This window comes from Balaenoptera musculus, chromosome 10 (genome assembly GCF_009873245.2).
Source record: "Balaenoptera musculus isolate JJ_BM4_2016_0621 chromosome 10, mBalMus1.pri.v3, whole genome shotgun sequence".
In the NCBI taxonomy this organism is placed as follows: Eukaryota; Metazoa; Chordata; class Mammalia; order Artiodactyla; family Balaenopteridae; genus Balaenoptera; species Balaenoptera musculus.
In genome coordinates, this window is record NC_045794.1 from 12,860,653 (window position 1) to 12,887,252 (window position 26,600).

At 37.1% G+C, this 26,600-nt stretch overlaps 1 protein-coding gene across 2 annotated transcripts in view; it reads right to left on the reverse strand.

Annotated features, from left to right (window-relative positions):
• Nucleotides 1-26,600, reverse strand: part of EPS8 (epidermal growth factor receptor pathway substrate 8) — a 198,008-nt gene that overhangs the window by 103,035 nt on the left and 68,373 nt on the right. The window contains exon 2 of one of the 2 annotated variants that reach the window (XM_036865575.1): nucleotides 3,232-3,320. The exons of the other annotated variant lie outside the window; for it this stretch is intronic. The gene's annotated coding sequence lies outside the window, so the exon portion shown is untranslated. The remainder of the gene's footprint in view (nucleotides 1-3,231; nucleotides 3,321-26,600) is intronic. 2 annotated transcript variants of the gene reach the window in all.

The following is a 26,600-nucleotide window of genomic DNA, read 5'->3' on the forward strand; positions in this document are numbered from 1 at the left end:
ACAGAGCACCCTCCCCACTCAGCTGGTTATTTTCAGAAAAGCAGCTGTATTCATTCTATCTCAGATTCAGTCCTGGCATTGGAATAGTGCCAATTCACTTTCCCTCCTCAGGATCAGATGCGGCTGAAGCGGTCTACATTCCTTTTTCCTGCCTTTTCTGTGCAGACTTTCTCCAGGTTGAGCTCCATTCAGATCCTTTGACAGCGGTTAAGAAGGTTTGGGAAAGCTGGGCTGCCAGTGGCCTAGAGTAACCTGGGATTACCAACAATCTGAGTTGAATGTAATTAGGTGAACTTCAGAGAGGAGGGGAGCAGGCTTCACCCAGGCAATCCCTGTGCTCACAATTACATCATGAATTTCCCAGCGAAATGTCTATTCAGTCTTTGTTCATTCAGTAAATCTTGGTGAGGGCTTACTGTGTGCCAGCAGGTACGTCTGAGGCTGGATAGACAATGATGAACCAACAGATATAACTCCTCTTCTCAGAGTCATTAGGAGATACAATGGCCTTCTGTGATCATCCCTTGAATAAGCCAAGCCCTTTCCATCCTCAAGGCCTATCACACTCTGTCTGGAATAATTATCCTCTTTGTCTTTGGCTGCCTAAATCCTGTATCTCAGCTTAAATGACCTCCTGGGGAACTATTCCTCTGACCCCTCCAATCTGTATGAGATCCCTCATTGCATGTTTTCATTACACCCTGAAATTTTCTTCATAAAACTTTACAATTAGACATATGAACCAATATTTGTTTAATAATCTGTTTTTCAAAGATAAACTGCTACCTGGTATACTCTCTACTGACGCAGAATACACTTTCCTATTTTGTACTTTATACTGAGAATATTTTAAGTCTCATCTTTCTTTTAGGTGAATATTATTTTAAGTTTTTAATATGAGGCGTGAATTTTCTGTTCTTTAAATTTTCTCTATAGCTCTATACAATTTATCCAAAAACCTTCCTTCAAATGCAATTTTTATAATAAAATTACACGATTCTCCAACCAATTCTATTTTTTGTGTGTACAACTTGTGGTTTTTTAATATTTTAGATACTGGCGAAAATGACTACAAATGTCTATATCTGATATCTAGATGTTTTCAAGCCAGAATTTTGAATAGACCATACTCAATTTTTACAAATAAAGTTTCTCTACCATATTCTTATCTGGAGAAACCCGGACAAATATGAATCCCACTACTTAATAAATGTGGAGGCTTACTTAGCTTCTATGAGCCTGGTTTCCTCATTTGTAAAGTAGCTATAAAATCTTTCAAGGGTATGAGAAATAAAGTATACAAAGTCCCAAGCAAAATATCATACTAAATAAATACCAATTCCTTCCTACATGTGGGGAAAAAAAGAAAAGGTACACATTTGAAAATGTAGCCCTCTATGAAATATAATACCAGTTTCCATTACCTAATCTGATTTCCTAAAAGGAAACAAGTCTAACTTTTTCTGCTTTATGGACTATACTTCAGGGCAGGGGTTGACAAACTTGCTGTAAAGAGCCCGGTTGTAAATATCTGGGGTTTGTGGGCCACATATGGTCTCGGTCAATATTCTTTTTGTTTTTATTTTTAATAATCTACTAAAAATGTAAAAACCATTCTTGGCTTGTAGAAAAACAGACTGGGCACAGTTTGCTAGCCCCCTGCTTTAAATTCGCAGATGCTAATCAATCCTTCCTTATCCTATTACCTGTATAATATTAGGCTCTTAACACTTGGCTGAAAAATTGCTCTCTCTACTATTTATCAAATAAACAAACACTAACGCAGTTAACAAACACTTCAGTTTAACAAACACTAAACACTTGTTTATATGCAAGGTGCTGTAGGTAGCTGACTGCCTAAAGAAAAAGAGACGCATCACATGTTGTAAAAGAAGTGCCAATAAAGCCTTTTGAAGCTTTCCTCTATCGTCACCTCTCTTCTTCCTCTTTTTTTTTTTCTTTTTGAGGCTACTACTAATCTGGATTTATAGCATAACCAATTTATGCTTGTGACCTCGGGTTTCTCTTCCTATAATCCTGAGTTGAAATTGGTGCTAGCTTGAGCTCCTTGATGGGAATCTGATTAGGCTTCTTATACCATAGAGTTAGAGGACCCCTACTGCCCATCCTCCATCAGGCTCTGTCCTTCCAATTCTGATATATTGTTATAAATTCACTTGTTTCCCCCTGACTTCCAGAACAATCATTTCTTCTTCTCTTCCCTAGTTCAGCTCACCTGATCTCTAATTGTCCAATTTTTCTCCCTTTGCACGTATAATCCCAATGGAAGAAACTCTGAATTTGGCGTCAGAACTAGTTGTTATTGTTCTGCCTCTGACAAACTGTGCATTTCTTAGCCTGAGTACCTTTGTTTCTTCATCTATCACAGGGGTCAAAAGACGGCCTGTGATGCCAATCAGACACAGGTGAGGGCAAAGGAAATAACACATGTGGAAGTTATTTATTTATAATCTACAAAGTACTCTAAGAGACCAGAGATCTCTGGTTCAGAAGTCAGATGTGATTCAAGATCTGGCTCTGCCATTTATGTTTATGGATTATCGACCTTGGGCAAGTTAACTAACCCTGTAAGCCTCACTTTCTTCATCTGTAAAATAAAGACAGTAATAACATCTACTTTAGAGGGTTCTGTGAGGATTATGTGGCCTAATCCATGCCAAGCACTTATCATAGAGCCAGGCACATAGTAAAGGCTCACAAAATGTTAAACATTATTATTATTTAAGGGTAAGCCACTGGTCCCTGGTCTTTTACGTTCAGTCTCTACGTGCTTCTAAGCATATCTATTTATTCCACAGGTAATTTTATGCCCTTTTTCCATGACACTGGTTAAACAAGTTCTCTGGCATTTTTCTCTGTTGCACTGTGTTCCTCCTACAGGGATTTTTTTTAGTGTCTCTCACCATTCAAAGGGCAGGGAGAGGGAGGGTAGAAATGAAGTAAAGAAAGACAGAGAGAGAACTGTCAGTTCACACGCTGTATGTTATCAATTAGTACAGTCAATTCTGTTATAATGCGGCATAATATGTTCCTGAAAAGTCATGATGCTTTGCAAAATCATGTCATGAAAAGCCCAGGACTTAGGGGAAAAAACAGCTGTCGGTAACACATATAAAAAAGAAAAGAGCCTAGTAAAGACCCTAGCACAGTTTTTCATATGTTAAATGGTTAAAAAAATAAATAAAAACTATAATAAATATAGCATCTTACCTTGCAAAAGACTTGAAGTTTGCTTGTGGAATTGCGTGTCCAAGGGTTGCGGCTTGTGAGTTATTGTACAGTGGTAGAAAAAGGGTTATCTGAAATTGGAGGGAAAGTTAGGAAAATGAGATATGGGTGGTTGTGATTCATGATATGCAGTGAAGTCAGGGAGCTGGAAGGCGTCTGACGTGTGCGCATGTGCATTTTGTCTATTCCTATGTGGCTCAGTTCAGCTAGGTGAAATGGCCTGTGTTCACCAACTAGGTGAAAATAAAATAAAATCACACATAACAAATGTGAAATTTACATTCTCCTCAAATTGTTCCCTAATATTAATAATGTAGGAATAAATTCTCATTTTCAAAACAAGCATGATAGCAGAACTGACTGTATTTATCCCCGAACTGTGAACTCCTGAAAAACATTCTCTGACTCAGAACCATAGTCACTATTTCCAAAGTCTGTGTTACCCTTCAATTTCCTATCAGCCCAAAGGCTTTACCTAGAAAAAGTTGCTCTTTCCTTGTCAGTATTAAGATACTACACCTAATCTAAATCATTTTTAAACTGCATCTTTGATTGTTTCTTCAGCTTTCCCTGCTGGGGAGATGATGTCCTATCCGCAAACATCCATTCCAACAGAGGAATAAAACGCCTGGTAGTCAATTACTCACTGCCATGCCATGATATTTATTCAGTTGCCAAATATTTACAATGAGTATCTACTAAATACATGGAAACATAGGAGATACAAGATGAAACCACATCCAGCCCATCATAGTAAGAGACAGAGACTCGGCTCAGCGATCATTCAAAGTTAGGCTATGCTACGTAGGAGATGTAAAATATTACAACACATGTAAAAATAACGGTAACACAAGACAGAACATGAAGCACCTTAAGAAAATATAGCAAGTAAAAACAGATTACTTTCAATGTTAGAAGAGGGGATCAGGAGAAATTTAATGGGCCTGATTAGTAGACCTTAAGGACGAGGTAAATTTTGCATATGAGGGAGAGACTTTCTTATTGCGGCATGAGTGAAGGAAAAAGCAGGACATGGAGGTGTAAAGCATAAAGATCAATAAGTGTAGGCCAGGGACTTCCCTGGCAATCCAGTGGTTAAGAATCTGTGCTTCCACTGCAGGGGGCACAGATCCCTGGTCAGGGAACTAAGATCCCGCATGCTGCATGGTGTGGCCAAAATAAAAAATAAAAATTGAAAAAAAAAAAAAAAAAGAAGTATAGGCCATAAATTAAGATACATGACTACAAGTGATAAGTTACGTACCGGACTTTGAATTTGATATGATGGGAAATGGGAAAGCCACAGACAATTTTTAACCAGAAGAGTGCAACAACAGCTATGAATGGGCAATGGGGAGCCCAAAGGGCTTTCAGAGATCCTGAATACGTTAAGAGACTTCATTCAGAGTCTTTGGACACCATGCCAGAGCAACAGGAGGGCTTCCTCAACTACAATCCCAGGCTTTGTGTCCAAGATTGATATTCATGGCTCTACTTAATGGATACTAACTGTGTCATTTGGTCTGGCAAGTTGTATAAAAAAGTGGGGGAAAAAAAAGAAAAATTACCTACAAAATGAAGAAAAAGTATTTTTTAGAAACAATGAAGGAAGACAAAGAATGCAATGCAACCTACAGTAATAATAATATTGTCAGATATTTAAATCTGACCATTAGGATCATATAAATAGTGAAGTTAAATAATATGGTTCTGAGTTACATCTAAACATCTGACACAATGTATTTTTAAGATTCAAGAAACTGTATACCAATGTTCCTAAAAGCAAGGCATTCTTGGACAAACGTTCATGTGAGATCTACAGCAAGCTTAAGAAACATACACGCATTTCAACTGAGATTTTACATTACCAAGTACACAGAGACAATATTTTATAAGTTTCTTTAAAATTTTAGAAAATACATTGAGAATTAAAACTACCACAAGTTTCAGCTAGTCAAATTCCCAAACCTAGTTAGTATGTTGTATACAGAAGATTCTCTATACAAAGCCCATAAATTTTAACTAAAATAAGAAGTATAATTTTTCATATAGCTGAAAATATCATTTTAAGTATTCACATGTCAAATTAAACAGTTAAAAACATACACAAACCTCAACTCTAAAATAAAAAAGAAGTTTTAAAGAAAACTTAATGGTTTAATTAAATTAGAACTATCCTATAGGGTAAATGATCAAAAGAATGTATGATAATCTACCTCATTATATCACCTGCACAAAAATTTTATGCAATTCAACTAAACTATTATTTAAAAATCTAAAATATAATGAGCTGACTTGGAGTCCCTTAAACCTCCAAGGCAGTTCCCTTAAGCAAACTTCATACCTACCTTGATGAATTAATGACACATGATTTCACTGAAAAATAAACCAAAAAGGAGACCTCTTTACACAATTTATTTCAGAATTATTTACATAGAAAATGAGTCTAAACATCTTATCCTCTCCAGAGTCATTTCCTCTCATATGCAATTTACTTAAACTAAAGAAACTCTTTCCAAGTTTAGCTTCTGAAAACCAAAAACCTCCTTTAAAACACTCTAGGGGTGGGTGCCAGAGCTTCGGATGCAGAAAATGCTTTTAAAGTGAGACTTAGTCTCAGAACAGCTCCGGGAGGTAAAGCATATGCCTGGGATACAAGCGAAGAATATCTCTTCAAAGCGATGGTGGCTTTCTCCATGAGAAGAGTTCCCAACAGAGAAGCAACTGATTTGAGCCGTGTGGATGAAAGCCTCTTGGTGCTCCAGCCAGGGATCAGGGCTGTGCCTCTGCAGTGGGAGAGCCAACTTCAGGACACTGGTCCACAAGAGACCTTCCAGCTCCACATAATACCAAACGGCAAAAATCTCCCAGAGATCTCCATCTCAACACCATGACCCAGCTTCACCCAATGACCAGCAAGCTACAGTGCTGGACACCCTATGCCAAACAACTAGCAAGACAGGAACACAGCCCCATCCATTAGCAGAGAGGCTGCCTAAAATCATACTAAGGCCACAGACACCCCAAAACACACCACCAGACGTGGACCTGCACACCAGAAAGACAAGATCCAGCTTCATCCATCAGAACACAGGCACTAGTCCCCTCCACCAGGAAGCCTACACAACCCACTGAACCAACCTTAGCCACTGGGGACAGATACCAAAAACAACGGGAACTACGAACCTGCAGCCTGTGAAAAGGAGACCCCAAACACAGTAAGATAAGCAAAATGAGAAGACAGAAAAACACACAGCAGATGAAGGAGCAAGGTAAAAACACACCAGACCTAACAAATGAAGAGGAAATAGGCAGTCTACCTAAAGCATTCAGAATAATGATAGTAAAGATGATCAAAAGTCTTGGAAATAGACAAAATGCAAGACACATTTAACAAGGATGTAGAAGAACTAAAGAGGAACCAAGCAACGATGAACAACACAATAAATGAAATTAAAAATACTCTAGAAGGGATCAATAGCAGAATAACTGAGGCAGAAGAACAGATAAGTGACCTGGAAGATAAAATAGTGGAAATAACGACTGCAGAGCAGAATAAAGAAAAAAGAATGAAAAGGACTGGGGACAGTCCCAGAGACCTCTGGGACAACATTAAATGCACCAACATTCCAATTATAGGGGTCCCAGACGAAGAAGAGAAAAAGAAATGGACTGAGTTAAATATTTGAAGAGATTATAGTTGAAAACTTCCCTAATATGGGAAAGGAAATAGTTAATCAAGTCCTGGAAGCACAGAGAGTCCCATACAGGATAAATCCAAGGAGAAACACGCCAAGACACATATTAATCAAACTATCAAAAATTAAATATAAAGAAAACATATTAAAAGCAGCAAGGGAAAAACAACAAATAACACACGAGGGAACCCCCATAAGGTTAACAGCTGATCTTTCGCAGAAACTCTGCAAGCCAGAAGGCAGTGGCAGGACATATTTAAAGTAGTGAAGGAGAAAAACCTACAACCAACATTACTCTACCCAGCAAGGATCTCATTCAGATTTGATGGAGAAATTAAAACCTTTACAGACAAGCAAAAGCTTAGAGAGTTCAGCACCACCAAACTAGCTTTACAACAAATGCTAAAGGAACTTTTCTAGGCAAGAAACACAAGAGAAGGAAAACATCAACAATAACAAACCCAAAACATTTAAGAAAATGGGAATAGGAACATACATATCGATAATTACCTTAAATGTAAATGGATTAAATGCTCCCACCAAAAGACACAGACTGGCTGAATGGATACAAAAACAAGACCCGTATATATGCTGTCTACAAGAGACCCACTTCAGACCTAGGGACACATACAGACTGAAAGTGAGGGGAAGGAAAAAGATATTCCATGCAAATGGAAATCAAAAGAAAGCTGGAGTAGCAATTCTCATATCAAACAAAATAGACTTTAAAATAAAGACTATTACAAGAGACAAAGAAGGACACTATATAATGATCAAGGGATCGATCCAAGAAGAAGGTATAACAATTGTAAATATTTATGCACCCAACGTAGGAGCACCTCAATACATAAGGCAAATACTAACAGCCATAAAAGGGGAAATTGACTGTGACACAATCATAGTAGGGGACTTTAACACCCCACTTTCACCAATGGACAGATCATCCAAAATGAAAATAAATAAGGAAACACAAGCTTTAAATGATACATTAAACAAGATGGACTTAATTGATATTTATAGGACATTCCACCCAAAAACAACAGAATACACATTTTTCTCAAGTGCTCATGGAACATTCTCCAGGATAGATCATATCTTGGGTCACAAATCAAGCCTTGGTAAATTTAAGAAAATTGAAATCGTATCAAGTATCTTTTCCGACCACAACGCTATGAGACTAGATATCAATTACAGGAAAAGATCTGTAAAAAATACAAACACATGGAGGCTACACAATACACTGCTTAATAACGAAGTGATCACTGAAGAAATCAAGGGGCAAATCAAAAAATACCTAGAAACAAATGACAATGGAGACACGATGACCCAAAACCTATGGGATGCAGCAAAAGCAGTTCTAAGAGGGAAGTTTATAGCAATACAAGCCTACATCAAGAAACAGGAAACATCTCGAATAAACAACCTAACCTTTCACCTAAAGCAATTAGAGAAAGAAGAACAAAAAAACCCCAAAGTTAGCAGAAGGAAAGAAATCATAAAGATCAGATCAGAAATAAATGAAAAAGAAATGAAGGAAACAATAGCAAAGATCAACAGAACTAAAAGCTGGTTCTTTGAGAAGATAAACAAAATTGATAAACCATTAGCCAGACTCATCAAGAGAAAAAGGGAGAAGACTCAAATCAATAGAATTAGAAATGAAAAAGAGGTAACCACTGACACTGCAGAAATACAAAGGATCATGAGAGATTACTACAAGCAACTCTATGCCAATAAAATGGACAACCTGGAAGAAATGGACAGATTCTTAGAAATGCACAACCTGCCGAGACTGAACCAGGAAGAAATAGAAAATATGAGCAGACCAATCACAAGCACTGAAACTGAAACTGTGATTAAAAATCTTCCAACAAACAAAAGCCCAGGACCAGATGGCTTCACAGGCGAATTCTATCAAACATTTAGAGAAAAGCTAACACCTATCCTTCTCAAACTCTTCCAAAATATTGCAGAGGGAGGAACGCTCCCCAACTCATTCTACGAGGCCACCATCACCCTGATACCAAAACCAGACAAAGATGTCACAAAGAAAGAAAACTACAGGCCAATATCACTGATGAACATAGATGCAAAAATCCTCAAAAAAATACTAGCAAACAGAATCCAACAGCACATTAGAAGGATCATACACCATGATCAAGTGGGGTTTATTCCAGGAATGCAAGGATTCTTCAATATATGCAAATCAATCAACGTGATACACCATATTAACAAATTGAAGGAGAAAAACCATATGATCATCTCAATAGATGCAGACAAAGCTTTCGACAAAATTCAACACCCATTTATGATTAAAGCCCTGCAGAAAGTAGGCATAGAGGGAACTTTGCTCAACATAATAAAGGCCATATATGACAAATCCACAGCCAACATCATCCTCAATTGTGAAAAACTGAAACCATTTCCACTAAGATCAGGAACAAGACAAGGTTGCCCACTCACACCACTATTATTCAACATAGTTTTGGAAGTTTTAGCCACAGCAATCAGAGAAGAAAAAGAAATAAAAGGAATCCAAATCAGAAAAGAAGAAGTAAAGCTGTCACTGTTTGCAGATGACACAATACTATACATAGAGAATCCTAAAGATGCTACCAGAAAACTACTAGAGCTAATCAATGAATTTGGTAAAGTAGCAGGATACAAAATTAATGCACAGAAATCTCTTGCATTCCTATACACTAATGATGAAAAATCTGAAAGTGAAATTAAGAAAACACTCCCGTTTACCATTGAACAAAAAGAATAAAATATCTAGGAATAAACCTACCTAAGGAGACAAAAGACCTGTATGCAGAAAATTATAAGACACTGATGAAAGAAATGAAAGATGATACAAATAGATGGAGAGATATACCATGTTCTTGGATTGGAAGAATCAACATTGTGAAAACGATTCTACTACCCAAAGCAATCTACATTTTCAATGCAATCCCTATCAAGCTACCACTGGCATTTATCACAGAACTAGAAGAAAAAATTTCACAATTTGTATGGAAACACAAAAGACCCCAAAAAGCCAAAGCAATCTTGAGAACGAAAAATGGAGCTGGAGGAATCAGGCTCCCTGACTTCAGACTATACTACAAAGCTACAGTAATCAAGACAGTATGGTACTGGCACAAAAACAGAAATATAGATCAATGGAACAGGATAGAAAGCCCAGAGATAAACCCACGCACATATGGTCACCTTATCTTTGATAAAGGAGGCAAGCATATACAGTGGAGAAAAGACAGCCTCTCCAATAAGTGGTGCTGGGAAAACTGGATAGGTACATGTAAAAGTATAAAATTAGGGCTTCCCTGGTGGCGCAGTGGTTGAGAATCTGCCTGCTAATGCAGGGGACACGGGTTCGAGCCCTGGTCTTGGAAGATCCCACATGCTGCGGAGCAACTAGGCCTGTGAGCCACAACTACTGAGCCTGCCTGTCTGGAGCCTGTGCTTCGCAACGAGAGAGGCCACGATGGTGAGAGGCCCGCGCACCGTGATGAAGAGTGGCCCCCTCTTGCCGCAACTAGAGAAAGCCCTAGCACAGAAACGAAGACCCAACACAGCCAAAAATAAAATTAATTAATTAATTAGTTTAAAAAAAAAGATTAAAAAAAAAAGTATAAAATTAGGACACTCCCTAACACCATACACAAAAATAAACTCAAAATGGATTAAAGACCTAAATGTAAGGCCAGACACTATCATACTCTTAGAGGAAAACATAGGCAGAACACTCTATGACATAAATCACAGCAAGATCCTTTTTGACCCAGCTCCTAGAGAAATGGAAATAAAAACAAAAATAAACAAATGGAACCTCATGAAACTTTTGCACAGCAAAGGAAACCATAAACAAGACAAAAAGATAACCCTCAGAATGGGAGAAAATATTTGCAAATGAAGCAACTGACAAAGGATTAATCTCCAAAATTTACAAGCAGCTCATGCAGCTCAATAACAAAAAAACAAACAACCCAATCCAAAAATGGGCAGAAGACCTAAATAGACATTTCTCCAAAGAAGATATACAGATTGCCAACAAACACATGAAAGAATGCTCAACGTCATTGATCATTAGAGAAATGCAAATCAAAACTACAATGAGATATCATCTCACACCGGTCAGAATGGCCATCATCAAAAAATTTAGAAACAATAAATGCTGGAGAGGGTGTGCAAAAAAGGGAACACTCTTGCACTGTTGGTGGGAATGTAAATTGATACAGCCACTATGGAGAACAGTATGGAAGTTCCTTAAAAAACTAAAAATAGAACTACCATACGACCCAGCAATCCCACTACTGGGCATATACCCTGAGAAAACCATAATTCAGAGTCATGTACCAAAATGTTCACTGCAGCTTTATTTACAATAGCCAGGACATGGAAGCAACCTGAGTGTCCATCATCGGACGAATGGATAAAGAAGATGTGGCACATATATACAATGGAATATTACTCAGCCATAAAAAGAAACGAAATTGAGTTATTTGTAGTGAGGTGGATGGAGTTAGAGTGTGTCATACAGAATGAAGTAAGTCAGAAAGAGAAAAACAAATACAGTATGCTAACACATATATACGGAATCTAAGGGAAAAAAGAAAAAGGTCATGAAGAACCTAGTGGTAAGACAGGAATAAAGACACAGACCTACTAGAGAATGGACTTGAGGATATGGGGAGGGGGAAGGGTAAGCTGTGGCAAAGTGAGAGAGTGGCATGGACATATATACACTACCAAATGTAAAATAGATAGCTAGTGGGAAGCAGCCGCATAGCACAGGGAGATCAGCTCGGTGCTTTGTGACCACGTAGAGGGGTGGGAGAGGGAGGGTGGTAGGGAGAGAGATGCAAGAGGGAAGAGATATGGGAACATATGTATATGTATAACTGATTCACTTTGTTATAAAGCAGAAACTAACACACCATTGTAAAGCAATTATACTGCAATAAAGATGTTAAAAAAAAAAAAACTCTAGATACAGTAGGTACATGTATATCCTTCTTAAGGTGAGAATAGGTGTGTCAAAAGACAAAATATTTTACATACCATTCCCAGAGTATGATTCCCAGAGTATGTATGAAATTTGTACTAAAAGTGATTCTGACATTTGCCTTGGAATTTTGGCCTGTAAAGCTGACAAAAGCTTTGTAGCAAGGGTAAAAATATATCAATCCATAAACATCTCAAGGAACCTCATTTTTTTTAGCTGACAAAAAGCTGCAAACAATGCTTGTATAAGTAGTTCAAACTTGTGTGAATTGATAATACTCCTTATGGTGTAGAGAGTCTCAATAAATAATAGACACATTACAGGAAAATGAACATAGCCAAGAATCCATTTCCAAAAGGATCAATACAGCCATAACCATGGTACCCAAACTCAAGAAGGCATTACATTTACCAGCACCAAAACAGTGATGTAATCAGTTATTTACTTTTGTTATGTACTACATTGTGATACACTATTATTAGCTCTCCTTTGTTTTTCTGTAGTATAAATCTTAATTTATACTTGCACTTAATTATTAGTAAGAGAACAAAAAGGCTCCTCCTGAATATTAAATGTAACAAATAAGTCGATAAGAACTACAAAAATAGTAGATCTCTACATATTGAGAATTATATATATTTGCCATTAAGCTCAAATTTTTTATTTAAAACACCCTACATATAAAATTATGGTGTGTTATGAAAGTTTTATAAAAAATTATGGAGTTTTGGAAAGAGTTGTCTTTTGAAAAATTCCATTAGTTGACTATTTAAACATTTACAAGATCCATTAATATACATGGATTTTTTAAAAAAAACAAACTTTAAATACACATATTCACTACTTTTTTTGGTCCCAAGCAAAATGTTTACACAGAAATTTGGCAGTGTTAAGTCTGTGGACTCAAAGCCAATAACAACCTAAGAAAACTGAACTTGGTAATAAGCACATTTTCATAGTACAACTAACGGTGTATAACAATCCAAAGCAGTTAATATTTATAGGATAATCAGAGTATTTTGCATACCAGATTAATTTTAAAGCAATTTTAAGAAAACATGATATATCTGTGCTTTCCCAACTGTTAACAGTCAACAGATTTCTTCTTAGCTATAATTGGGGTGGGGGGTGGGGAATTAGTCCCTTAAACATCATGACCTAAGGGGAGGAAATCCTGTATATCCCCATCTCTGTAAGCAAGAAGCCAGGAGGCAGGAGGCAGCACCCTGTGGCACCTGGAGTACCAATTTCACCAAGTTCAGAATCCACTTGGAATTCCAAATGGGAATTTACAATATTGTCAAAGGACTTACTGGGACTAAAAGCATTACCACATGTTTCAAGGTCTACAAATATCCTCCATGATAATTACGCCTTTGAGAGCCCTCCTTAGCAAAGAAAACATTCACAAACTCCAACTTACCTACCCTCACAATCCAGGCAGAGCTCCCCTGAGCGATCCTCCAGGCAATACTGAGAGGACATTCCTCTCTGTTCACTCTTGGTGCCAAGTGACCTTTGGCACATGAACATAAGAAAGGGTGGGGCTCGGAGCTTCAGTTTCGACATTGTGCTACACTGAACAAAGTTTCTCTGGTTTCTCCAGGGCGTTAACTAAGACTTCCTCTTCTTGTTAAGTAAGTAAACACAGCCACTACTACATTTCCAACTCTTCCCTAAAGTGGTAAAGCTTTAAATGGCACAAATACTGATGGGGAAATTACTAGGTGCTCTAAATTTAAACTAACGCCATACAGGTGGGCTATTATTACTCCCATTTTAAAGAGGTGATATCTGAGGAATAGAGGTTAATAAGTAACTTGTGGGAATTCCAGGTGCCACAATACGGTCAACTGAGCTAATGAAGAAGACTTTCCACCATAAATAAACAACACAGAAAAGATGAGAAAGAGTGACACATTTTAAAAATTAAATACACAGTTCCACTTGCAGTAAAGAAACCCCCCCTGGTGCCAAACCAAAGCTAGGACTGATGGCCAAAGTGGTAGTAAGCACCAAAGCAAATATCGCCAGCTGTAGCCACCAGGAAGAATCACTGGAGTCTCTTATAGCGCCTAGGTCTAATTGAAATTGGTAAGATGCCCACCTCAAGGAATGGGATCAGAAGAAAGTTGTCTCTCAGGAGAGCAGAGTTAGGCGAAGTTTCTGGCCCGGCTTTTCTTCAACACAGGATACAACCTATCCAAGCATTTGTAGCAACTCTGACGCCCCTATAGGGACAGAATAAGAGATCTTGGGCACACAAGTTGGGCATAAAGTTGGCTCTGAGGTGCTTCCATAAAACTGGAGCCATTGTCAAAGGGCTGCGATCACAGTTAAAAAATGGTGAGGGGGACAGGACAAATCCACCCATTGTCTTAGTAAGACTTCAGTGGAGCTTGTCTCTGAGAATCTGGGTGAGAGGGCAGGGGAAACGCTTACAACCAGAAATTAAAACCCTAAGCCTGTGTCACAACAGTTCTGAAGTCTGAATCTTAATTGTATGAGAATCTCCAAGCTTAAGAAATTAAGAAAAAAATGGGTCCTGGGCTTGTGATATCCCTGGAGTATGTGAAATAAACAAACATAAAAATACTTTAAAGTAACACTCCATAAACAAGGCCACGATGGATTTCCACAAGCTAGAAAAACTAAACCAAAACGAAAGCACAAAAGAATCCTCACTGAAAATGACCTTATAATTTAGAAATTACAAAATACGTGAGAAAATGATTTACTGTGATTGAGCATTAACAAATACATCAAACAGAAAATTTCAAACTCAATAATGTTTTAATATGCAGATGCCAAAAGAGCATAATTATTAAGAGATGGAAGAAGAAAAGAGCCTATAAATAGGGAACTGAAAAAACAAGCAGGTTTATAACAAACAGAATTTATATGCATATAGATAGGCACATTGCTCTGCATAGAGAACCCAAGAGTTTTCATCAGAATTCTGTAACTTAAAAAGTTTTTTTAATTTTTATTGCATCACAATAAATAGATAGGATTTTTAAACTTGTTTAGAAAAGCACTAATCAATGCCAGAACTCAATGATCTGACAGAACCTACTCACACCAACTTTTCTTCTCTGTCGTTTTTCAACCTCCTGGCCACTCTGCCCTACAACTCCTCATTCCTGGAAATTCCAACCCATCCCCCAAGCCATTGGGAAACCTCCAGCACCCTTGCAAAAAAGATGGAGTGGAAACTGTGATGTACTACCCAGATCCCCTTTCACAACTGCAGGATTTCTTCCCCAGATGCTGTAGTACTGCCAGCATACAGGCCTCAGCTATCAGCTCTCTTCAGAATGGCCTTGACTGAAGTCTCCCCTTGCAAGTTCATGCTCCCCTCCCAGGGCAGCCCACATCCAAAGACTGGCTGACACGGGGAATATAAAGGCTTGCGCCCCTCTCTATCTGGAGACGATGGTGACGCACCATCACAGTTTTAGAGCCTCTAGGGGGTCAGATCTCACCAAGACGACAGGGCAGCCTAACTTCCCCTCTGTCCAGTGTTGGCTTCTTCCTTCCACTCCACAGCGGTTGATCTCAACAGCACTTTCTAAGAAACTTCCAGGGCACTAATTTCCACCTCAGAGTCTGCATCCTGGGGAACTCAGACTACAACAGAAGAGCATCAGAAAAAAAAAAAGAGGGGGGGGGGCAGGATATGGGGCAGTGCTATCAAGGAAGTGAGAAGAATAAGAAAGCCTTGAAACCAGCCAGGAGAACAGCAGAAAGTACTAATGTAATCTCTTTCTTTGATAGTAGAAGGGAAACCCTTTTTCAAAATGAACAATATAATCACAAAAATTCCAGCCCAACATATCAGTGTATCTCTGAACTTGACAGTCCAAAAGGATCTTACGGGGTATTCCAATTCTAGCCCTCATTTTGAAGATAAAGCTCTTAGGCCGTGGATCTGCTAAATGCCAAAACCGTTGCTGCTTAGAAACAGGCCCATTTATTCTTTTAAGACACTTACTTTCCCAATAGCAAGTTAACAGGTACATTTAATACCCTGCTAAAACAAAGTTACCAGCAGTGATGTATATGTGTGTGTGTGTGTGTATACAATTTCTAGCTTTCTTTAATAGTCATGGGAAAATGTGCAGCAACCAAACCTATAACGTTCCAAATATATATTTTTCATGTCTACTTCTGGTGAGCTGCCCTATCTTAGAAAGGGGAGAGAGTCAACAAAAACCCTTGAGCCTTGCTTAGATTTGTCCCATGTCCCAGTAATGTAATTCTGATATGTCTTTTAGTTCTGAATCACTGGTAAAGATGTTAACGATAGTTTTATAAAAGGCTAATCTGGTACAGGCTGGTATATGACTAATCATTCTCCAGAATACTAATAAAAAAACTGCATGGACGAAAACAATATTCACATGCACACTCAGAACGCCAATGACATGGGACAAATCTAAGCAAGGCTCGTGGGTATTTGTTGCTTCCCTTACCCTTCTAATATAGGGCAGCATACCAGAAGCAGTCATGAGAAATATTATATATTTGGAATGTGACAGATTTGATTGCTGTACGTTTTTCCATGACTACTGAAGGAAGCTGGAAATTGCGTGCGTGCATGCACACACACACACACACACACACATACATCTCTACTGGTAACCTTGCCCTACATTCCACACTTTGTAACCACGAACATAGAGGCAGACAAGATAAGTTATAGCAAAACCTACCAAACTAAGCCCACTGGATCCAAAAAGACATGAAGTCATTGACATAAATTGTTAGGACAGCCAAGCAGAATGGGCCAACACTGCCACAATCCACTCATCTTGGAAACCTAAGCAGAACTGCACTCTCAGTTCCTCAATTTGTCTTTCCTTCCTTCCTCTCCTAAGAATCACAATCTGCTGGGTCTAAGCCAACCCTTCTTCTCCTTCTAACTTTAAAACCTTTTTTTAATGGGAGTAAGAAACTAAAGTGCTACAAATATGAGAGAATCCAAAAGAGGTTTCTAAACTCTAAATTGTATATGTCAAATCTCAGTTACATACAAGCTAAGGGAGCTGAATTCATATGGGTAGAATGACCAACCAAATGCTTTAACAACTTATCTGGAAAAGGAATGACAGTGCAATATAATTCATACTGGGGGAGAATCATGTCAAATTATTAACATTTTCTAGGCATACAAAAGGGCAAACATGCATGGCATGTGAACGAGAGGAAGAAGCAATTTGTTCATATAAAAAAAAATCAAATGAGTCACTAGGGGTTTAGAGCTATTGTTTGGACATAGAATCTGGGTTAAAGGTAGAAAACATAAAAAGAGAAGAAACATATAAATGGGCACTTCTTGGGGTGAATAAATACAAACAATAGGACCAACAATACTCATTCTTCGTATAAGTTATTTAGAAGAGTGAGGTCATAATTCAATTTTAAGTCTACAGATGGCTTAAGTCTCTTATTATAAGTTAGGAAAATACTGATTTAAGAAAAATGAACTCATTATTACCACAAACTAATGTAATTGTATATAACTGAATAAAATGATAGTTTTGCCTTAAATTGGCAAAGCTTAGTTATATACTTGGGAAACATCACACAAACTTATTTGATTATGGATTTTAAATGTCATTTTCAACCTAGAAATCACTGTAGAGTTCCAATAAGTCACACTTTTATTTGGCAATTTCAATCAAAAAGCCAACAAAATTTTGAAAAAAAAAATGGTGAAAACAAAAGAAAAAAGTGATTTCTCGTTCCTATTCATGTCCTATAACCAAAGAGAAGTTGGAAAGTGTAAAGACCTCAGCACTGGGAAACCGAACGCTTGTGTTTATGCCCCAGGTCTGCCACTGAATAGCTCTGTACCTGGGCAGGTAACTTAACCTCCCTCCGGCTCCATTTCCTCACCTGTAAAAGGAGATCAATGAGACCAATTTGTAAACTCTCATTCACATCTATTCTAGAACACTTACCTAATTCAAATTTAAAAATAGAAAATCTACTTAATTAGATTTGGGCTAAAACATAGCAATTGGCAGTTTTACTCTTTTCAACATAAAACGGTAAGTTTTCAGAAAAAAATAAAATTACCAAATAGTCAGAAAACCTAATGATAAATGAGGAAAAATATTAGTTTCACGAGGACATCTATAAATTCCCCTCAGAAATTACAAAGAAACACTTTACAGAACCTCCAATTTCTGCTGAAAAATTCCCATTTAAACACAGACTCCGCCAAAACACAATAGGTACAAAGAATTTCTGAGAGGCAGGGAAAATGGAAGCTTTTGGCATGCAGTACCAATATTTCCCATCATTATTAAGATTTCACTTAGAGCTTCCTCATTTCACCTGGCTCGGATGGTGCTGGCATTCCGCATAACTGGCTGCGTGAACGCATATCAAAAGAACTGATAGGATGTTCCTTGTAAAACAGCATTTTTTTAAACTTATAACATCATCCCCCAAACCTATGCTTTCCACAAAAAGTTAAAGTCTAAAAAAATGATAGGGCTACTTTAGCCTATTAAAATCATGGGTGCCTTGGGATTCTTAAGTGCCATTTGGAAAGAAAAAGACATTTACTAATAAGAGTACCAATCCTTCCCAGAGTACTTTTACCTTAAATCTGTAACAGCCAGGAAATTATCACATTAGCTAGATAACATAACTTAACCTCTCCTAACTATAATCATGTGCTATAGAACCGGGAAGAAAGGGAGGGAGGATGAAAGGGAGGGAGGCAAACCAGCAAATACTGAAAATAACTGTGAATGCTGATAAGGTACTGTCTTACCAAAAAATCAGGAGAAATGCCCAAGTTTCATTTCAAAGCATGTACCCTCTGAAATACTGCAAAGAATCATCCTATATATACTTTAACAAGCTAATACTGAGCAACTAGCCTTGAAAAATTAAATCAGGCAGCATGACAATAAACAGAATGAAATGCCTGTTTTCAGAGCAGCAGTTTAGAGAAAGCTGTGTAAATAGCCGTTAAAATGATACAGCCTATGTCATCCTTCGAAAATAAAACCTGCGATTAAATTTGCACATCAAATGATCCTTGAAGCCTGTATGTTACCAATAAATAGGGGTGGAAGAGGGGGCTTAAATCAGACAAGCCTTGCCAGTGGCACAGAGAGCTGCAGTCTATAAAGAAAAACCCCTGCAGCAAACACCGAAGCCGAATGCAGGAGGCTATATCAGTTTTAAAAGTGATTTAACTTCTTTGAAGATCATTGGACTAGAGTTTGCCCGGTCAGCAGAATTTAGTTATGGCCTTCGGCGGAAAAGTGCTAATACAATAAAGGGTTACCCTGGTTGGGAAAAATATTAAGGGTCACTTTTATTTTCAGTCGATAAAATGCTGATTCTCCAAACCAATTCTTAACCTTTCTTTAGTTTGCAGTTTCAAGACCTTTTAATGATGGCTCTAACACCAGTCTCTAATTCCGCCGTATTCCTGACATGGGGCTATGGAAAATAGACTAAATAAACCTATGTCAAGAGTAGCATGTTGGGGGACGGGTAAATAAATTAGAAGTTTGGTATCAGCAGACAAAACTACTATATAGAAAATGGATAAACAACAAGGTCCTACTGTATAGCACAGGGAACTATATTCAATATCTTGTGATAAACTGTAATGGAAAAGAATCTGAAAAAGAATACATATATATGTGTGTGTGTATATATATATATAACTGAATCACTTTGCTGTAACTAACTAACACAACATTGTAAATTAACTATACTTCAATACAAATTTTAAAAAGAGTAGCATGTTGTGGTCAAAAGAGACATGGATTTGAAACCTACAACCTTAATTTTTTCCCCTGGCTCTACAATTTAGTATTACATGACCTTAAACAAATCATTAGTATAGGCAATAGAATATAAAGAACTTGACTTTACGTGCAAAACAGGTAAGCCCTGTTACTCACAGCTGTATGACTTTGGCCAAATTACTTCACTAAGTCTTTTTGCTTGTCTATGAAGTGAAAATAACAGAATCTTCTTCATAGAGGCTGAATGAAATAATGCATGTAAAGAGCACAGCACAGTGCCTGATTAACTGTCAGGAATAAATGATAGCTTAAAAAACATCACTACTTCTCTGAGTTTTCTTTACCTTTTTAAGTAATCTGCCTCAGAAATCAAGATGTTATATCTTAGAATAATTTCCTGTGCTTCACAGTATCTTTATCACGTCATTAATTATTTAAGAAAGCTGAGTCTCCTCAATATTAAAAGACCTAAATTTTGTTCACGCTATGTAACCTTCTGTATTTGCCTTTAAAATCTTCTTTTCACTTTGGTTAAATAGGTATTTCATAATGAGCTGTGATCCTATTTGACATTTTTCACAAAAATCCCAAAGTCTTTTAGACCTCAAACTAATTTTGAAGTTTCCCAGAGGGTTCCTGGAAAATCTCAAAGGATTTGTCTCTTATCTTATAAAAGAGAGATGTTAAAATAATTAGGTTTATTTGGAATTTAAATGACATGGGAAGGACTGTAAAATAAGACGTGATGATAAACCCTCATAGGTTCTATGTGTATGGATATATCCTATTAGTATAAGTATTCCAGAAATTGTGTGAAGTTCATAGAAATGTGTCAATACTTGTCAATAATTTGCCCGAGTATTATCTTAAATTGCTGTATGCCACAGAAATAACTAAATTTCCTTATCAAATGAACTCTCATAAGAACTTTAACCATGACTGTTTTTAAGTCTTTTGTCATTCACAGACAGTTATTGTTTTACTCTGATTCTTCCCTGAAAGTTTTTACAATCAGCTACTGTGAGAACACTCCATAATGGCATAACTTGAATACTTTGAGACCATGCCACTGGACTGTGTAAGAATTTCCAGAACTAATGAAGAAGCTGATGGATTCATAGAACTGCTAACCAAAGATGAAGCAGAACATGGGACTGAATGAACTGATGTGGATGATTATAATTTTTACGACTTTTGTTTGAAGCATTGCTGGTTCTTTAATGTTACATCTTCCAGATGTAAAGAAATCTTTTTCTCTTTACTCTTAAGCTACCTATAATTCACAGCAATCTGGTAAATTACACCTTTGTTAACAGAATTGAAGCAATTATCTCTTCTCCCTATCTGATCCCTCCAGAATTAGAAAACTCTCCATGAGTGTTCTTATTTTCAAGGCAATATAGTTATTTGCATAAGTTCAGTAAGCATCTGTTCTCCTTGTAACAGGACACAATCGTAAACATTGGCTATATTAGCAAGGCTTGGACTGGAATGTCATGTCTGAGAATGATGTGCACAGAATCAGATATGACCAGACAGCCTTAAGGAACTAAGGTTTAATTTAAGGAGCCAATATATGTATAAAGCTCCCCTTCAAAAACCAGCCTGGCACCTTGCTTATAAGGTTCCTGCATAACAGGTGAGTAAGGAAGGTCACTTCCTGGAAGACCCAGGAACCTCGGGATATTTTGGGGACCTCGAGAAGAGTGTAATTCACTCACGTCTATAAGTATTACAGGCAAAAGCTGAGGGTGAGTCATTGGCTTGGTTTCCTAATCCTGAAAAGATTTTAAGAGTCCAATCTGAGATTCCTTATTAGAAGGAATTCCTTATTCCAGCAAAGCAGACTTAAAAAGAGCATATATAGTCAATCACTATTCTTGCTGGACTGATATAAATAATCAGGCCAAGTTTAATGAGAATAGACTTATTCTGCAAACAAATTAGTCTTACTTAGAATATCTTTGATAGAAATGGGAGCGTCAATAGAAACAAAAATTATGTTTCAATGGAAAACTACAGCACACCCCTGTGGTTATTAAATTCTTGCCTTGTTCATTGTCTTTGAGGTTTTGTTATCTCCCTGTAAACTGGACTGGATCCTGAATTCTTCTAGGATCCTCCAGTACCTAGCTACAACTCTCCAAACTGATACGTCCAGTTTTTCTCCCACCTTTCTGACTTGGAATCACTAAAAATTAAAACTGTCTCTTTCCCAAAGTCCGGCAAGCTGCAGCTGGACAACTTGATGTGAACTTCAGAGAAATCACCACAGTAACACATGTATGGACAACCTTCCTGCCTGTTGCCACGTGGGCCCCTCAGAAAGTTCACCAGAACACCAGATGACATCACCAGGGACAAACTATGAACCAGGAAAAATCTGCCAGATTGCTACTGCTTGCTCTCACTCCACCTGAAGATTCTGAGTCCAACGTCTAGAAATAATCTCAATGACTGATTGCCCTCTGGACTCAAAAACTGAGTTCATGGTTTGTTCTAACCATTAACCTGTTTTTTCTTTTGTCTCCATGGAAACGTTCAGGACTCTTTTAATGGGTTCTCGGACAATCTACAACTAACTCAGTTTCTAGACTTTGAAAGTTCTTGGGGAAGTTTCAGAATGAACGACAGGGTTCAGGACACACTACCCCCAAAATATGGCACCTTGGCATACTGAATATTTTAAGGTGAAGGAGTTTGAGGAAACAGCAGAAGCAGGAAGGTCACCTGACCTTCACCAAGATTTTCTCCCCTGAAACAGGTCCTAAAACCCTCATGTGAGAGGTGCCCTTCCTATACCCAGAGGAAAGGAGCCTCCTTATCTCTGAAGACGAAGGGACACAGAACAATCCGAACACACAGGCCTTGTTAAATTCCCCCCACCTCCCTACACTCATATCATACCCTTTAATCTATCATATTCCTGCACAGCTGCCCACTCTTCATCAAACCCAGCATAAAAACACTCAGATCTAACTATTTCTTCATTTCCTTACGAAGGCTCCGTGTCACATACAACTTTCACTAAATAAATGTGTGTGCTTTTCTCCTGTTAATTTGTCTTTGTCAGTTTAATTTGCAGGTCCAGCCAGGGACCCTGAGAGGGTTAAGGAAAACATTTTCCTCCCCTATGCTCCACAGACATTATACTTACACTCTTACCAATAGTTTATAAGGTTCTTTTTCTACACTCTCACCAAAACACTACCGCATCACTTGTTTTAAAAATCTATTCCAATTTGACAGAAGAAAATATTTTCACACATCTTTTAGTTTAGCAGTGATATTCATCTCTCTTTAAAACCATTTCTGTATAACTTCTTCAAACTTTTCTTGCTGATTTTTCACCTTTTTTTTTCTTTTAGACCAACAGGATTCATTCTGTCAGTTGTCAGCATGGATCTTTAAAAATTGTGTATATAAGGCATAAACATGCATAAGATTTTTCCTCTAGACCAAAATAAACATACAACTTAAATATATGTTTTCAATGTCAAACTGTAACTTAGAAAACATAACGTAGACCCTATTCTATATCTATACCTTTAAAAAAAAAAAAAAAAGGCAGATTAGGTCTTTCTGTACTCTCAATAATAATATCAGACATGATCCCTAAACTAAAAACCACATTTGTTTATCTTTTTATAAATCTGATGCATGTGGTAATCCTTTCTCTATACCTGCCTAGATTATTCTAATTATATTTAATCTAAAACCAGAAGTGGTTTTTGACCAACTCCCAAGTTAAGGTCATTTTGTACTTCAGAAGATAAAGCTTACACATTAACCTAATGCTACCTCTTCCATCCCAAAGAGGACACAGCTTAATTTTTACTGCAAAAACAGAATTAAGTTTCAAGATAACCAATACATTGACTATGCTGGTCCTAAGGCATCACTTCATTTATGTGAGGATGCCTGTTGTCACTCTTTCTTTATTTCTTAATGACTTTGAGTATTGTAGTATTCATTGACATAACAGAAAACTTTTATGGCTTCTTAATATAAAATCAAAATATCACCCCTGAGTCAGTCAGTCAGTCAATCCCTAAGGCTTATGAACTTCCAGAGCTTGATGTCAAAATCCAATCCTCACCTCAGACTCCCAGGATAAACTGTGCATTTTACATATATGGTATGTTTCAAATGCCACCCAAAAATCTCCCTTAAATGACTTCAACATTCTAGAGAAGACTAAGATTCAGGAAGAATAAGGTAGCTTTTCTGAATATGAATTAATTTTATCAAATGCTTTCTATATCTTTAGATATAGAAATTAATTCAAATCAGCTATAATTCTATTTTACAATTTGGCTGCTATGGTATAATAGGTACATATTACACAGTCGCTTACATGGATTTTAAGATTTTTACATGGATCTTTTAGAAAGACACATGCATATGCATAACTCCCACACCAATTCTCTTGGCATTGCTCCATTTTGTGAGGGAGCCTGTTTACAGACATCTCAGGATCTGCAAGTAATGGATACTGCTTTAAGTAATGGATATTGCTTCAAGGTTCCCCCCCCCAAATTAAGATAGTACAAAATGCATGAAAATAGTGAGCCTTCAGTTCACTTTATGTCATTTTGATTCATTTAACAATGAAACAAAATTCAATATCTACAAAAGATCACTCATTCCCAGGTATCCTGTTAGGGAATTTTTTTTTTTAAATCCACTTTGTTTACTTCAAGGCAAACACTATTCTGCACGCCATGAGGATACCACTAGCCCACGGACATAGGCCAATAAATCAGGATAAGCCAGAAATATCTGATACTTACCTGCTAGCTCTCTAAGCCAATTTCTGCTATTTGTGAAGACTGTCAGTAATTACAGCAGCAACACACTTTATCTCACACCACTAACTTTGCATTGCCTGAAATCACTCTCAGAGTGTGTGTATGCACACACATATATAGTCTACAGAGCACTTTTACCTCCTTATTTCATTTTAATTCTCTTTTGTCACCCTATCAAAAATTATACAATGGGGTTATACCGATGACTCTTAGTCATACGGTGACTCACCCACTACTCAGTACTAACCTTGAACATCAGATCTGTAGAAATCTCATTACGATAGCCCTGATTCATCACGAAAGGACAGAGATATAGAAGAGGAAAAAAAATATGAATGAGGGGAAAAATATGAATTTTAAAAATTCATAAGCTCTCTCAATAAACAACTATTTATAGTATGTGTTTATTAGGTGTCTGTTGAAATTATTTGTTGAAATTTGTCTCACGTGAGTATGCTGATTGGTTCATAAATAAGATGAAGAATTTGCCCTTTAGGTTACTCTGTATTACAGATATAGATACACACACTAAAAGCATACTAGTAGCACAGGTATATGCATAAACATTAAACACAGCATAAACCTAATAAAATCGTACTTAAGTATAAATAAAAGATCAGAAGACTTTAATATGATGGCTAAGGAGGAGTTAGTCATAAAAACTGAATAAATAGACAAAAAGTTTTCAGGAAGCAAATTGCCACTTTTCTTCTAGTACAGTTAGAAAGACTTTGCAGGGAGCTAATACCTGAAGATGATTTCACAACCACAACTAAAGAGCCTGATAAAGCAAGAAGGATTAAGTGTTTCTTTCCTATGAAAGACAAGCTAAGGAACAAAGGATACAAGTAGGAAGAAAAACAGCAAGAAACAAGATGAATAACTATTGTCAAGGAGGACAGAGTGATAGGATTGGGGGAGGGGGCTGAGAATTTCATATTCAGCTGTGGGGTATAAAATTCAGTCCCTGTCATTGGCAGAGAAGAAAATCTTAAAACGAAATCACCTTGAGAAGGCAGCTGCAGTTCAGTAGAGTTCCAATATGTGGCAAAGTCCAAGTCAGAGAACTAGAACAACTAAGTTCTATAGTGATAAATGCCAAGTGGATTTATGAAAAAGAGTCAAAAAGGAAGTGCCAGGTTTTGTCAAAAGCCTGAATATCTATGGAGTGACAGCAAAGAGCGAAGATAGATAGATATATATATATATGTGTATATATATATATATATATATATATATATATATATACACACACATACACACACATATGGACATATATACAGAATGCTTTCTTGCTGGAAACATTCGTGATACAGTGGGCGTTCCTCAAAATAGTGAGATGGCAATAAGAAGCAGGTTTTGAAGTGACAACCTGTACTTTTATCTTCCTTATTTATTAATTAATTATTAATTCATTCATTCATTTAATGTAAGTTGATAATTAGTTTTCCTGCCTCCTTTTGCCTCCTGAAAGAATGAATAATGATTTACTGAGTGCCTATTATGAAACATGTACCATATTAGGTATAAATGAAGTCATATAGTCATTCTAGAAGCATAAATGATTATTATGAATTCTCTTAATGATGTAAAAGAGAGAGAGGAAAATCTCTTCAATTCAACTAATTAAATGGAAAACCATTTTGATTATTGAGAGTTACAAGTTAGAGAAGACATATTACAACCAGAACTGAACTAAATGAAATGTTGTTGCATGTGACTCCTTAGATTTAAATTATTAAATAGATCAGAATGACTGTAATTCAGTTAAGTGGTATTTTCTCAGGGTTTGAAATTCCCTAGCTCTTTTAAATCATTCCACTCTGGAAATTGTATTAGGTGTTTACTTAAATCTGAGTGATACACAAGTAACTACACTTTTACTGTTTAAACTTCTCACAAGGCCTGTGGCATCTGGGGTTCTGATTGTTTTCCTGGTTGATTTAATTTCTAAACATCTAGGACTGTATAGAGCTGGGCTTGGTATACAGCATCAACCCCACGTAGGAAGCTCTCATCATATCCAGTCTGACCATTTGGCATATAATAT